We start from the raw sequence: 15290 nt of genomic DNA on the forward strand, positions 1-15290 counted from the left end.
TTCTCTCTGCCACAACTAAACAAATTCAGGGCAGGGTTATTTTGAGTTTCTTTCTCCCACCTTCCTCTATCTCAGAACTATATAATCTCTTCTTCAAATCCGTGTCTTTTGTACCTTCCCCAAGGTCAGCTCTAAATTCCTTCACATTCTATCCCATGAGACTTCCACGGATTTTCCTGAATAACTTTGTGCAGTAGTCCTGCCATGTTCCTATACAATGCCTGAAATAGATACAATATCTTGTGAGTCTGAGACAGGATTACAAACCACATCTCATAGTGATCAAAATAATCCTATACAAGGATATCTGTCTTACATGCTACATTAGGTTCATGTTTTATATGACTAATTATCCAGTCTGCTCCAAGATTACTATCCAGGTAAATGTGTCTATGTTGGACAGTGACAACATCTGATTGATTTCAGTTGTTCAAGTGATTCAAGTGCTCTAGAGGGAGAAAGACCAGAGGTGGGGGATGTGCAGATTTCAATAAACCATAAACTCTAAAACAGAAGCCCTGAAATATTTAGGACATGTCTGGCAAATACACAATCTCTTCTGATACTGACATTATTTTGTGAAAGTCAGTAACGCTGGACAAGACAACACAAGATGATGCTGATTTAGTGTTTTCTGCACTAATGGATTTATTTATTTAAAGCATTTATATGGCTGCCCAAAGACAATGTGACTCTCGGCAGTGTACAAAAAAGTCACAAAGAAAGTAAAAAAGAACAAATACAAAAAGCAAAGTGTATCAACAGAACAGAACAGAACAGAACAGAACAGAACAGAACAGAACAGAATAGAATAGAATACCTTGTACAAGGCTGGCTCTGCAGTGGACCCCACATCTCAGAGACAGACACCAATGAACTACAAATGAAGAGGGCAAAGCAAAAGACCGATAGAAAAAAAACAGCATTCAGTCTGATTGTTTTACAACAGGTTCATGTTAATCTAAAATAACATCTGCAAGTACAGAGTCTTGGGACACTTTAAAGACCAATAGATTTATTGCAATATAAGCTACAATGAACTAGGGCCTACTTCAGTGAATAACAGACCCAGAACGGAATTTTACTCTGCAAATGAGTATTCTGCAAGCAGTAACTTGTTAAATAGCCTTCATGTTATTTATTAAACCATTTTGTTTAACCTTACTGCCTCCTCTGTACAGTATATATCATGCAATACATCTTATCCAATGAATGTATGATTGGAAAATGTTACACATCTGTATGGCTATTGCATCTGCCGATACTCACCCAGCAGCCCTCTCTAGGGTGACCCGCTCCCTATTGGGTGGGCTAGGCCACAGGATCATTTGCACAGCTGTGCTGAGGAATATTCATGCTATCTGGCAGACAAAGTTGCTCATATTCACTCAGAGTTGGACTCTGACTGGGCAAATCCAAGTGAGTAGCCTGGGGCACAATCTTATGATATTTTCTGGAGTGAGTTTGATTCTATTATGCCTGAGGAAGTGGACAAGATCTGTCTGTTAGTTTGGGCATGTGATTATTAGACCCTGGCCCCTCCTGGTTATTAAGGCAGCCCGGGAGGTGACCACAGGGTGGGTCCATGCAGTGGTTTCAGCCCCTTTGAGAGAGGGGGTGGTCCCTCCAGCCTTGAAAGAGGCAGTGGTATGCTCCCTCCTAAAGAAGTTATCACTGGACCCTTCCCTGTTGGATATTTATTGGCCAGTTTCCAATCTTCTTTTTGGGGGTCAGGTTGTGTAAAAGGCAGTTGGACAACATCTACAGAGGATCTTGGAGGAAACAGATTATCTGGACCCATTTCAGTCTGGTTTCAGACCAAGTTACAACACAGAGGCAGCAATGGTCCCACTTGTTGATGACCTGTGGTGGGTTGGGGGTGATGCATCCACCCAGTGGCTTTCAATACTGTCAACCACAGTATTCTTCCGGACCAGTATCCTTCTGAACCAGCTGTGGGGGTTAGGAGTAGGAGGCATTGTGCTCCAGTGGTTCATATACTTCCTCTGTGGTTGGTTCTAATCAGTGTTGACAGAGGGGAGAGATCACATCCGTGGCCCCTTGTGTGTGGGGTGCCTCAGGGTTTGACAGTCTCCTCTCTCCTGTTTAACATCTACATGAAACCACTGGGTGAGGTGATCCACTGGTTCAGGGTTCGGTATCATCAGTATACTGATTTTACACAGCTCTACATTTCGACCCCCAACTACACAGGTGAAGCTATCAATGTACTGATCCAGAAGCTGTTTGGGTCTGGATGGGGCAGAACAGACTTTGGTTTAATCCTGACAAGACTGAGTGGCTGAGCCTGTTTGACCCCCCAGGGTTGGGGATGTTACCATCATTGGTCTTGGATGGGGCTGCACTTCCCCATTCAAGACTGGTGCACAACTTGGGGGGTCCTTCTGGATTCATAGCTCCTGCCTGAAGAGCAGGTGGCAGCTGTGGCCAGGAGGGCCTTTGCACCGGTTCATCTTGTGCACCAGTTGCACACTTTCCTTGACATTTATTCATGCCCTGGTCACCTCACAACTGGATTATTGTAATGTGTTCTACATGGGGCTGCTCCTGAAGACCACCCAGAAGCTACAGCTAGTTTAAAATGCAGAGGCACAAACAGGAACAGGCACCTTTTGGTATGCTGATATGTCCCCACTGCTACGTGAGCTATCTGGCTTGCCAGTTGGCTTCCGAGGGCAATTCAAGGTGCTGGTTATTACCTGTAAAGCCCTGTATGGCATAGGGCCTGGATATCTGAGGGACCACTTGACTCCAATTGTTTCTGCCCACTGGTACATTCCAGCAAAGTGGGTGCACTCCAGGTCCCCTCTATTAACCGTTGTCATCTTGGGACCGAAGAAGCATCCCTTCTCTGTTGTGGTCCCCATCCTCTGGTTACAGCATCCCCCCAGATGCACTGTCTTTCCTAGGGATCCAGAAAGCTCTGAAAACCTGGCTGTGGTCCCGGGCTTAAGGTTAATGGATTAATGAATTCTTGTATTTCTGGGGGGCCTGTTTTATTTGATTTGTCTTGTTTATAAGATCATTTTAGTCTGGGCTGTCTGTTTGGTTTGATGTCTTATCTGTTTTTATGGATTTTCCAGTTTTGTATGCCGCCAGAGTCCATTGGAGTTGGCTGGCTAATAAATCTGAATAAATAACTAAAATATTCCATGAAAAGGGACAAGTGCTGAAGAATGAGTAACAATAGACACTAGAAACGTGAAGACCTAATGATTTACAGAAGCAAACTGCCCCTAAAGCCCTGCTGATGCTTATGTGGCTTTTGTACTCATAGATCTTGCCACCTAGCAGCTTTTGGTGCATGGCCCAGGCAGCCATGAAGCAGCATCAGCGGATGCCAGCCTAAGAAGATCCTTGCCTTGCTAGTTGTATGCGTGGGGCATTGTCAGTGAGAACCTTTTGATCACCTTGCAGGCTTGAGAAAGTAAGCCTACCCCCCTCTCTTTCCACCACCCGCAGGGGACACATCTTTGAAATTCTTCCAATTCCTGCAAAAGAAATAAACCCAATCATGCAATATTAGTAACAGCTCCTTCACAGAGAAGAAAGAATATCATGAAAATAGAGGGTCAGGGTGAAAAAAATGATAGTGCCTTTGGAATATGAGTTTGGCAGTGATTAACTAGGAAATGGATGGTGGAATTATGATGGAAAATCGTGACCTGCTTACAGCAGTTGTAAAAAAGCCCACGCACAACCCTGGTCTTACCTTCTGTAGGAGCTCTGCCACCATATTTGGGAGAAGAAATCAAACATTCCCTTCTTTACTCCCTAATTTGAGCATCAAACCACCAGATTTCCTGTATGGCTACATTTCTTATTTCCTTTTATTTTTATTTTCTCTGATATTATAATTGCCCCTTTATTTCTTGAAATGCTGGAGTCTCCCTGACCTTGCATGTGCCCAGCTTCACCTTTCTCTTCAGTCTTACATTGAGATCTTATATCCACTTACCTGGGAATAAGCTCTTAAGCTCTACTGAATCTCATTCCAAATAAGTGGGTGCAGAACTGCACTCTGAGCACCGGTCTGTTCCTCCTCCTCTCCTCTGTAAAGGCATTTTTATCTTCCCATGTAACCTGGAGTTTATTTTCGTGATCATATAATGGTCATCATGCCAACTCGTTCATAGGGGCTGTCTAGTCACCGACATCAAGAAGGTGTGAGAGTTTTTATAGGCATCCCATTTCTCTCGCTGACTCTTTGCTGCGGCCTCTCTGAAGGCCAGATGAGAGCAAGTAATGCTACCCGGTTCAGCACCTGCACTCTCCCTCTCTCAGGTCTTCCTCCAGCATTCCCCCCCTAGCACCCCTTGGCTAAGACTGAGCAGCAAAAGAGGCAGGGCCTCTCTTCTCCCTTCGCCTCTGCAGAGGCAACCAGGCCCCTCTCTCCACATTGCGTCACCACCCTCCATGGTCTCAAGATTCCTTTATATCAAATTATTTTTAAAAACAAAAGATGCTAAGACCCCCCCAAAAAAAGTTAATGGGGGGCAGCCAGCACATCCCTGACCCCAGCTGTATCAGGACTGACTTCAGGAAGCATCTCTACTCTAAGGATAATATGAAAGCACTCGGCTTTAAATGGCCTGTGTGGTTTTGGTACAAATATAAAGTTTCATAACTTCTCATATAAAGATTTCACAGGTCTTCTATATTGTTAAATGCAACACTTAGAACTATTGCGCTCATTCTTTAGAGATGGATAATTTAGAGTCCCATTATATAAGACTTCAGGGATAAACTTGGCAGCACGTTAGGGGAGTAACATAAAAGCAGTGGGGACTGCAGTATGCCGTTCCGTAAAGCATGTAAATCAGCCCACAGGGAGACATGATTTTTATTTTTAAAAAAGGTAACCTCTGTCTTTCTTGCTCTGCATCCAAAGCAGCATTTTCCAACAGCCTGTTGTGCCCCTTTCGTTGTGGGCCACACCTCCACTCCCATTGACACATGTGTGCTGGGGCAGGCAGGCCACGCCCCCTCCCCTCTGGTCACCCTCCTCCCTGGCCATTTTGTCCAGGGCTGCTGGAACCTTCTGGTTTTGTCTTAATCAGTCCATGGAAGAACCAGTGAACCTCCTGGTCTTTCATTTTTTAACCGCTGGGAAGCTTTAACTCCATTGGGAAGCAGTTGAAATGCCGAAGCTTGCTTTTTTTCCTTTCTTTTTTCTTTCTTTTTAGATTTGGAAATGTCCAAAAAGCAGAGAAATGGTGGAGAGACCAGAGGTGGGGGCGGCCAATGAGAGGGGAACAAGGAGAAATGATCCTATGCGCATATGTCTGTGTATGTGAGAGAAAAAGTGCTTGCACAGGTGAGTACAGCAACCCCCCAAACTTATTTCTGACAATAAAAAAGGAGAAAAAACAATTCCCCTCCCCTCTTCTCTCCCAGCATGGATGCACTTCCCAGTTCTCCTGAATTAGGATCCACTCACAGTTCTGGCTTGCTGAAGTTGGCCTAACAGGGCTTGCTGGGAGAAGGCCCCTCTTTGCTCTGAGTGAAAGGGCTGGGGATGAAACTGACAAGAGTTTGCCAGCTTTCTCTTCTAGTTTAAGAGTGATGACATTAAATGGGGTTTTTTCCCCCTCTGCCCATCAGTGGACAGGTCATGTTCTCCTTGAGAGCAAGCAGTGGAGCAGGGGACTGCCTCTAAAATCCGTCCCAGCTGTATAAGTCCATGACTAGATATAGTTTGCTCACACAAATGGAAATGGTGTGTCCTTCTGCCTCTTACAGAAAGGCAAGCTGTTGGTGCTTGTTTTCCTGGCACAGGTGGAAGGGGTAAAAAAGCAGGGGAACCCACCAATTGGGAGCATGGGGTAACCACTGTCCAGAGAGAATAGCTAGCCAGCATGATTGCCAAAGCTTGAAATCTTGACAGCTATTTCCTAAGATGGCTTTATTTCCAGCTAATAACATCACGGGAGACAAGCAGCTTAAGGCTACTGTGCAGAATTGCCCTGACTGTCATGAAGAATCACAGGAACTGGATTTATGCTGTGAATGGACGTTATATTATGAGAGAGGGAGAAACAGGCCCTTTGGGGTCAAAGTCAAATTTAGACACATACTTGAAAAACAAAAGCTTTAAAAAGTTAAAGTTAGATCTCATCAATACAAGTGTGGAAGTTGTGGTATTTGCATCATGATGCATATTTTGTCACTTGCCTCCTTTCACACACACACACACACACACACACGCACCACCATTTCAGTGAGAACATGGCCTGGCAGCTACTCTTGCACATTTTTGTGCAACATTCCTGAGCGTAACTCAACTAAGCGTGAACTGATTCCATGTCTCATTATAGGAACAGCAGAAAGTTACAGAGGCTTTGGATGCCTTTCCCCAATATCATCACTTTGCTCAAACATTATTTTGGATTAGTGACATTTCTCTTGATTTAGCAAGTCATTCAATGACAGATTAATAAAGTTGCAGCAAATGAGAGCCAAGCCTCCTGCAGCATTTCCTGATGTACTTGACATATTTCTACTGATGCTTTTCCAAGAATAGATCATTCAAGCAAAAATTATTGTTAAGAAAAACAGGCCAGACCCATTTGCTAGTATGTCAGTGCAGTTATAGACAATAATGGTGTTTTAGGGGGAGGGAGCAAATTAGCTGAAGTAGTTTCTTTAAAAAAATAAAAGTCTCCCAAAGGCTTGTTCTGAGAGCAGAATTAGTTTATACATCTTCCTTAGAAATCCTATGCATAGGAATCAAAAGAACAATTTTACTGACAGAGGTTAATTTTAGTCACTCCGTGCAGGAAAATTAGCAAGTCTTTTCAACTGTATTGGCAAGTTCTATTGAATAAATGCATTATTTTGCATTATGGTACCAATCTTCATTGTAATGGATAAATTGATTTTTGTAGCCATTATGCTGTAATGACACTAGGGACTATAAGCCAGCTGTCCAATCTTCCAGTTCTAGTGCTCAATTCTTTGCGACTGTGAGCTATCAAAGAAAACTCGGAGACTGGTACAATATCTTTAATGGCAGAATATTGGCAGAATTTGTGATATGTGGAACTTATACACTTTCTAAGATATTCTGTATTATTGTTTTGGGGGGAAATCACATTTCCCACTTTTCTAAAAAAAAATAATAAAATCATAATGCCTAGAAAACAAACCCATCAATTTTCTTAATGTGATTTATAATACCAAACCAAACACTCAGCTTTATTCTAAATACAACTGTATAAATTCAGGCAAATCATGTGATAGTTATTTATTTTCACATGCAAATCCTTTATTGGTTCCTCTTCTGCTTTTTTAAAAAAATGTCTTACAAGGAATATGCATTTAATTAGATTGCAATTAAAGTATTCTTTTGAATTGCTTGTGAACATCCATGTCTCATGGCTTGCAAAAGCAAGTACAGGGGACCAGAGAGTTGAAGAAGAACTGTGCCAAGGGAAGCAGTAGGTTAACTCTTTCCTTGTGGCATTTTTGCACTTGACCCCCACCCCCTCCTTATAAAGATCTTCTTTGCTTCCATTTTATTGTTAAAATAAAACAACAAACAAAAAACCACTGAGTAAATAGTTGCAGGCAGGAACAATTTTCATTAGGATGAAGACACAACAGAAAGGATTGAAAGAACCTTCTTCTTGAGTCATGGCCTGAAGCACTGTGCAATGTGGAACTTACCCCCCCCCCCCGTGGCACCTCTTTCTAATCAAAGAGACAGTGCTAGTAACAAGTATGGATATATTCTAGTTAGACCCTAAAAGGTGAAAATGCCCTTGAGTCCAGCTCATTTTCTAGTGACCACATGGCAATTTTCCTGGCATTTAATTCAGGAGTGCTTTGTCATTGCCTCCTTTCCTCTTTTATAATTTCCTAGTCTAGCCTACAGGAGTTTCCTGGTCTTCCATCCAAGAACTAATCAGGCCTGACCTACTTCGCTTCTGAGCTGAGACTAGGTTGCCCAGCCTAGATACAAGATGGATCTTTTTAAATAACAAGGCTCTTGTGGCACCTTAAATGATTATTTTCCTAAACTGAAGCTTGCTTGTCCTTGTGAAGTGGTCACCTGAGCAAACATGCAGAAAAGTAGAACAGAATTGAACTAAGTTATCCCTTACCTTCTGATTAGGTCTGTATCTGTTTGCATTTTACATGGCCAAATAATGCCTGCTGTATTCTTAGCTGAACTTTGAGCTTAGAAATTCACCCACTTTGGTGAGAACTTCTGCAGGGACAAGCGAGCTATGGCCCTGGAGTCTAATTTCAAAAATTCTCTGTGTGCACCCAATTGGCATCAGCTTTCCTGTTGCCTGCACAGTGGAGTAAAAAAGGAGAAGAGGGAGAGGAAAGGGGGTAGTAGAAAGATGAGAAAAGGTAACCCAACCCTTGTTTAACTCTGGCCTTGCATAAATGCCTCAAAAGAATCTGTCCTTCAGTGGGAAAAAAGGCTTCCCCGCCTCCAGCTTCATGCATCTGACAAAGTGACCTTTGTGGCCTGAAAGTGTAGGCCACTATATAGTGCAGAACATGGAACAATGGATGTCAGTGACAGGAAGGCAGCGTCCAGAGGGCTGTGAATAAAAAAAATCAATAGCGGAACCAGTTGTCTAGAGAGCTTGGGAACTCCCTGTCTTTGGATGCCCTTAAGCAGAGGTTGGCCGGCCATCTGAGGTGGATGCTTTAATTGGATTCCCTGTGGCAAGCAGGGGAGGGGATTCAGTAGCTGAGATGCCCCTCTTCGAACAAGACGATCTTTGGGTTTGGGTGATGTTTTCCATTCTGCCTGCAGAAAGTCTCCTGTGAAAAGGGTGCTGCCAGGGTGGAAGAATAGCCTAAGAAACTAGAATGCAGAAGGGCATGTAAAACACCTACTTTGCCCTTCAGCTGTGCTGGGTCTATAACTCTCCACATTTTGGCACTTAGCCAACCATGGCTGATCCCTAGAAGCGAAGCAGGGCTGGACTGGGTGAATAAGTACTAGTGCTACGTGGTAGGTAGGAGTTGGGGAAAAAAAACAACTCCTAGAAGTGGCAAACCACTTCCACAGTACTGCCAAAGACAGTCTTTGCCCTTCTTCCTGCAACTGGTGGCAATGCTAAGATCTGGGGGAACTTTCAGAATAGGGGCTTCTTGACAATGGTTTTAATAAAGCAGGTGATAACTTCTAATTGCCACCCTCTTTTCATAAGTATTTATTTATTATTTGTTTATCTAGCAATCATATTTATATGGCCATCCATCTCACAGAATGCAGCTCTGGGCGACATACAGTAAAACCATAAAATAGCAATATTAGAACACACTACCATTAAAAACACTGATGTTCTTATTAAAAAAGAATAGGCAAGAGCATTGGATACGAACACCGTTCCCTTGAGATCCCCAGGCCTGTTGACACAGCCAACGTTTGAGTGATTTCCAGAAGTACGGCAGAGAAGGGGCCAATCTCACCTTGGGGGGGATGATGTTCCACAGGGCAGGTGCCATGGCAGAAAAGGCTCATCTCCTTGGTCCCGCCAGATGTAAGTATACCAGAAATGGTATAAAAGCAGCCCCTATCTCTCTATTATTAAGCTCTAGGATTACTATTACTTTTCAAAGATGGAAAGTCAAAGCATCTTGCAGAGAGAGTTTCTGTAAAGTGTTGGTCTGAAAAGTTTCCTTCCCATTACTCTTAGTTAATAGAGAAATGGTCACGCTCTTAGGCTCTGACTTATTAATATTAATATATGTAAATGAAGCATAGTGATCTGTATGTAATCACAGTACTATCCAGTGAGAATCTTTCTAGGACAGTGTTTCTTAACCCGGCCACTTGAAGATGTGTGGACTTCAACTCCCAGAATTCCCCAGCCAGCGTGCAGCATGGGAGTTGAAGTCCACACATCTTCAAGTGGCTGAGGTTGAAAAACACTGTTCTAGGAGCTCACTCATCAAAACCTTTCTGAAATTGTACAGACCATCCCCAGGAGATTGTGAACAATCAGTCCAAAGTGAGCTCAACACATAAAACTCATGACTGTAGCTCATCCAGATCAGTTCTGAGCCTTGGGGTCTGTTCACACAACATGCTTAGCCTTGCTTTGCTTAACTACAGTTTATTGAATGAACCATAATTGGGTAGGATAACACAAGTTGCTAAACCATGTGTGAGCCCAGCCTTGGTTTCAGCATGCTAAGTTAGGAAGTGATTCTGAATGGTCATATCTACCACTGAAAGCAGTTGCAAAGTTCCCACATTATGTTAAGCCAGAATATGATTTCATGCCCATCTATGAGGGCCGAGGGATGTCACATACTTAAAATGGTGTCACTGTGCAGAGGATGCAAATTCTGTCTTTTTTATCAGGTGCATCACATGACTGATGCAAATGACAAAATTAGGGTCATCTGTGCAATGACATCATGCCTTGCATCAGACCCCTATCATTTAATTGTTTTTAGTGCGGTGTGAAGCGAGCATTGAACCATGAACTAAATTGCTATAGCTTATTAAGCGAACCATGACATACCACAAAGCATGATCCCAGCTATTGTAAGTGTTTCAATCCTGTCACACTACAGTGTTTCTTCTTTAAAACTTGATGAGAGTAGTACTCTAGTGATCAGCCCACGGTAGAGTCTGGCCATTCTCCATCTTTCTATTTAATTGAATTCTATGACCCATCCACATTTCACATGCTTATTTTTCCTCCAAAATTACAAAGACATTGTTTCCACTTCACACAGTTTCACAGGCATATATGCCTACAATCAATCACATTAACCAAATCAAGCCAAGAAAATTATTTTCCAGCATTGCATCAACATTGATTCTGGCTAAAGCTAGGAGGTGGTAGAGTTGTAAAATTTGCTTTGCTACATTATTCTGTCTAATCCAATATTCTCCCTCTACCACCAGCCAACTGGGACCTGTTCGGTGAGTAAGTCAGCTGCGTGAGGCAAAGATTCAGGGCAATGCTGCCAAGTGGATGGGAGATGTAGCTGGGCATGCCACACACTTTGAAGATACAGAAGCTAAAATAAGATTCCATTGCCAATCCAGATTATTCCTGTAGATGGAATAAGGAGATGGCAGTGCCAACTTCTCCTTTGTTTCAGGCCGTAAAGTATCTTATGCCTGCTGGTATTCCCAGAGAAACCAGGACATTGTGCAAAATTGATGGGACTCTTTTATTAAGGTTCTAAATGTCCATGATGACTGGGGTTGTTAGGAGTTGTAGTCCAACTTTTCTGGACGGCACCAGGTTGGGAAGGCTGCCCTATTGTTAGTTTGATTGATTTATTAAATTTGTACACTGCCCAACTCCCACCAACACTGACAAGGCAAACTACTATATATACAGTAAATAGAGAGCAAACCCCACTCCCTTCTAGCACTGAAAATGTTATCTAGCTGGGTAATGAAACATTTGCAAGAAAACAACCAAGTTCAGAGAACCCCAAGGATTCCACAGTTCACAAAGTAAAAACACAGAAAAATAACAATAAAACAATACAACAGTAAAGACAAAAGGAACAAAAGATGGTTAAACCAGGCAACAAGAAGAGACATACCCACATGACTCAAGGGGCTTCAACCACCCTATCCAAAGTCCTGGATGAAGAACCAGATCTTCAAGGCCTTCCAAAAAACCAGTAGAGTGGGAACCACCCAGATCTCCGGGGGAACCTCATTCTAGGCGATGATAAGCAACTATAGCAATTTCCTTTATAGACATTCTTGGGGGGGGGGGCAGTCATAACTAAAACAGCTTGTCCTAGACTTGTCTTCAGTGATATTTCTCTATATTTTAGGACGTTATCTAGATTATGCCGTGTGAAGAAACACTTCTGTCCATTGACTCTTCATGTACATCCTTCCAGTGAAGACAGATCCATTAGGACAGAGATGCTGTTTGAAAACATATGATAACATTTGCTCTCCATTTCTGAGACATTGTGATGGAATGCCTAACAGACCTTGAGAAAACAAAGGAGACAGCCAGAAATTAAGGGAGGAAATAGGGCAGTTAGTGAAGAGATTTGAAGATCGAGGAGAGGGGAGACGCATGAAAAAGAAACTTGGAGTAACCCCACCTTAATTACACTAGATATAAATTGTGTGGAAGAATTATTTTGGTAGGCCTTTGGTATTCTATTACCCTACTAGCAATACAGAACTTTTAAAAAATCCAACTGGTTCTTTTTTCCTGAGTTTGCCAGCTTTGCAGGGTTGAAAGATATGCATCAAAGTTTCCACTAAGCTTGTCAAACAGTGTGTGATTTTGGTAGATTTATTTTTGGAAATAAAAATGCTTTGCAAGAAGTTAGAGAAAGTATATACCTGCATACATTCTTTCCAAGTGGCAGGAAGTCAAAATGTCACATGAGTTACCACTGATATACAAAACAGCTATTCTAGCGCAACATTTGGTAGATGTGCAAAGGTGTTGTATTCACACACAGATATAGACATGGAAAAATTGTAGGTGTGTACATGCTTTTGGCCCCATCACCTGGCCCATGAAATTGACTACCCAGCTAGTAGGAAGTATGGGACTGCAGAAGACTCATTTCATTTCATTTCATTTCATTTCAATGATTTATTTATTTATTTCACACAAGTACTCTGAGCAGCTTACAAAGATTAAAACATAGAAAATTTACCAAAAACCCCACATCAATAACAGCAGAGCTCATCTACCCACTTGACCAAAATGTTTGGGGAAACAGGTTTTCAACGCCTTGCAAAAGGTTGGAACAATCCAAATCTCTGGGGACATGATGTTCCACAGGGTAGACGCTGCCACTGAGAAGGCATGACTCTGAGGTCCAAAAAGATGGCATTGTTTAATACAAGGGACCTGGAGCATGCCCTCTCTACTAGATCTGGTGGGGTGAACAGAAACAGTGGGAGAAAGGTGGTTCCACAAGTAGCCTGGCCATATGCCATGGTGCAGCACTTTGAATTGTACCTAGAAGTCTACTGGAAGCTGGTGCAGGTCATGGTGCAGTGGTGTTACATGGGTATAATGATAAATGCCCAAAACTGCCCACCCCGCTGCATTCTGGACCAGTTGCAGCTTCTGAGTGCTCTTTAAGCTCAGCTCTATGTAAATCACATTACAGTAATCCAAACCAGGGGTGGGTGGGGTGTGACTGAGACATGAGTCATGTGAGCAAGTCCTCCTGGTCCTGGAACGGGCACAATTGGTGCACAAGATGAACCTGTGCAAAAGCCCCCTGGCCGCAGCTGCTGCCTGCTCTTTGAGCAGGAGCAGACTCTGGGAGTATGCTCAAATTGTGCACCAACTCTAACTGGGGAAGTACACCTCCATGCAGAGTTAAAGATGAAAAATCCCCAGAGTTAGGGAGCCTTAAAACCCACAGCCATTCAGTCTTGCCAGAGTTGAGCCAAGGCCTGTTTGTCCCCATCCAGATCCCCACAGCCTCCAGGCACTGGGGAAGGACTTTGACAGCATTACTTTGACAGCATTGCTTGGTCAGCCCAGGGAGGAGAGGTACAACTGGATATTATCAGCCTACCGATGATACTGCACCCATGCCGATGGATGACCTTGCCCAGCAGCTTCATGTAGATGTGAAATAGGAGTGGGGAAAGGGTAGAGCTCTTAGGCACTCCACAAAGCAGGGGCCTCAGGCTTGATTTCTCCCCCTCCCCCCACCACATTGATAGAAATTGGCCTTGGAGAAAAGAGAACCACCATAACATGGTGCTTCCCACACCCAACCTCCTGAGCCAGCTGTTTCCGTGGATCTGCGCGTCAACACTTAATTTAGAATTTGCAGGACTGAAACCGAAGAACAAGAACACTAAGGGAGAAAGCAGGACATCAATAAATCTTGAAAAAGATTTATTAAGAAATCACCCCTGAATATTTACAGCATCAGTAGGACCCCAAAACAGCTGGGTGAGCCCTAATGGCATGGGGAAGGTTACATTCCGAAACTCAACTCACAGGGAAGCTGGGGAAAAGGGGTAAATCTTATAGGCCCTTTTCCCTACTCTCCCACCCCTTGGAATTCTCACCTTTTGTTCTGGGGCGATTAGCAGGGGGAAATTAATGTCTGTATTTACATTCATTAAAGAGGAAAAGATTACAAGAGAGTAAGCAAGCACACAATGGGGAATACCCATTGAAAGGAATGCCTTGGCGCTGGCTGTTTGCTTAGCGTGCTGAGGGCTGCAATCCTACAAGAAAGTCTTTAGGATGAAACTGAATAAGGCCTTTGCCAATTTCAGATAGCAGTGCAAGCCGGCCAAGGGTGCTAATTAACTTGTGAGCGCTTTTTAGAGAAGTGCTGCTCTACCAAGAAAAGCAGTTCAGGAAGAGATCGCTTGTTTAAGCGATCTCTCCCCTCTCCAAGGGGGAAATTCTGAGAAGGGGGAAAGGGAAGAAACTAAGATACAAATTAGGCAGTCAGACACAGGACACCAGCCCAGAATTATACCATGATCGATGATATCAAAAGCCATTGAGAAATCAAGGAGGGTCAGGATGGATCCACATTCCCATCCTGAACCCTCTACAGGTCATTGACAAGCATGATCGATGCTATCTCAGTGCTATAACCAGGCCCAAAACCTGACTGAAAAGGGTGTAGTTGGTGTAACTCCCATGCACTGAAGACTTGTGTGAGGGCATTTGAGGGCATGTTCCAGTGATATGCACTGTTGGAACAGTGAAGCATTTCCAGACTTTCAAACTACTTCACAACTGAGGTGCATAGCCTTTTAATTAATGTTTTAAAAAAACCCACAGATACAGTAAACTTTCTTCTTCCTTTAAATAGCAAGAAGAGCACAGCATAAGCTACCTTGGTAGAACATTTATCGAAGTTGGGAAAATGGATGGAGGTTTAAGATGTGCAATTGCTGGTAGAAAAGTAGTGGGTGGTATGTGGCCTGTTGTGCAGAGTGAATGTTTGTCAAAAGACCTGAATATGGCTGTGTGTAACGCTGTGTTTCTGTCCCCTTTGTAATATGACAGTGAACTCTGTACAATTTATAAAAGACATAGCCTGTAGCTATAGCATTTTTAAGATGAAACCATTTGGAACTAGAAGATTGTGATTTTAGTTGCATTTAATCAGATCTTTTTTCTCTTCTAGGTTTTTGTGATTCAGTGAATTAACCACAGAGGAGGAAAAAAACTAAAGCTTAAATATGAGAACTATCTGTAGGATGCACTAAAACTACAAAGATTCATAAAACTGCTGCAATTAGAGTCTGAATGGCTTTGCATTGTGGAGTACGAACCTTTTATTTATTCAGTCCA

The 15290-nt window shown here is 42.9% G+C and overlaps 1 long non-coding RNA gene across 2 annotated transcripts; it reads left to right on the forward strand.

The window, feature by feature from the left end:
• Window positions 1-1241: 1241 nt before the first annotated feature.
• On the forward strand, window positions 1242-15223 carry LOC148216718 (uncharacterized). 2 transcript variants are annotated; one of them, XR_015795075.1, is made up of 3 exons: window positions 1242-1419; window positions 5208-5338; window positions 15124-15223. It is a non-coding gene; the product is annotated as an uncharacterized LOC148216718 (long non-coding RNA). The 2 variants fall into 2 exon arrangements; XR_015795074.1 differs by lacking the exon at window positions 15124-15223 and adding an exon at window positions 11806-12195.
• The last annotated feature ends 67 nt before the right edge of the window (window positions 15224-15290 follow it).

The sequence above is a fragment of the Python bivittatus genome, unplaced genomic scaffold, assembly GCF_059951505.1.
Source record: "Python bivittatus isolate LINGU-HERP-01145 unplaced genomic scaffold, Pbiv_v1 ctg000080_np1212, whole genome shotgun sequence".
NCBI lineage: Eukaryota > Metazoa > Chordata > Lepidosauria > Squamata > Pythonidae > Python > Python bivittatus.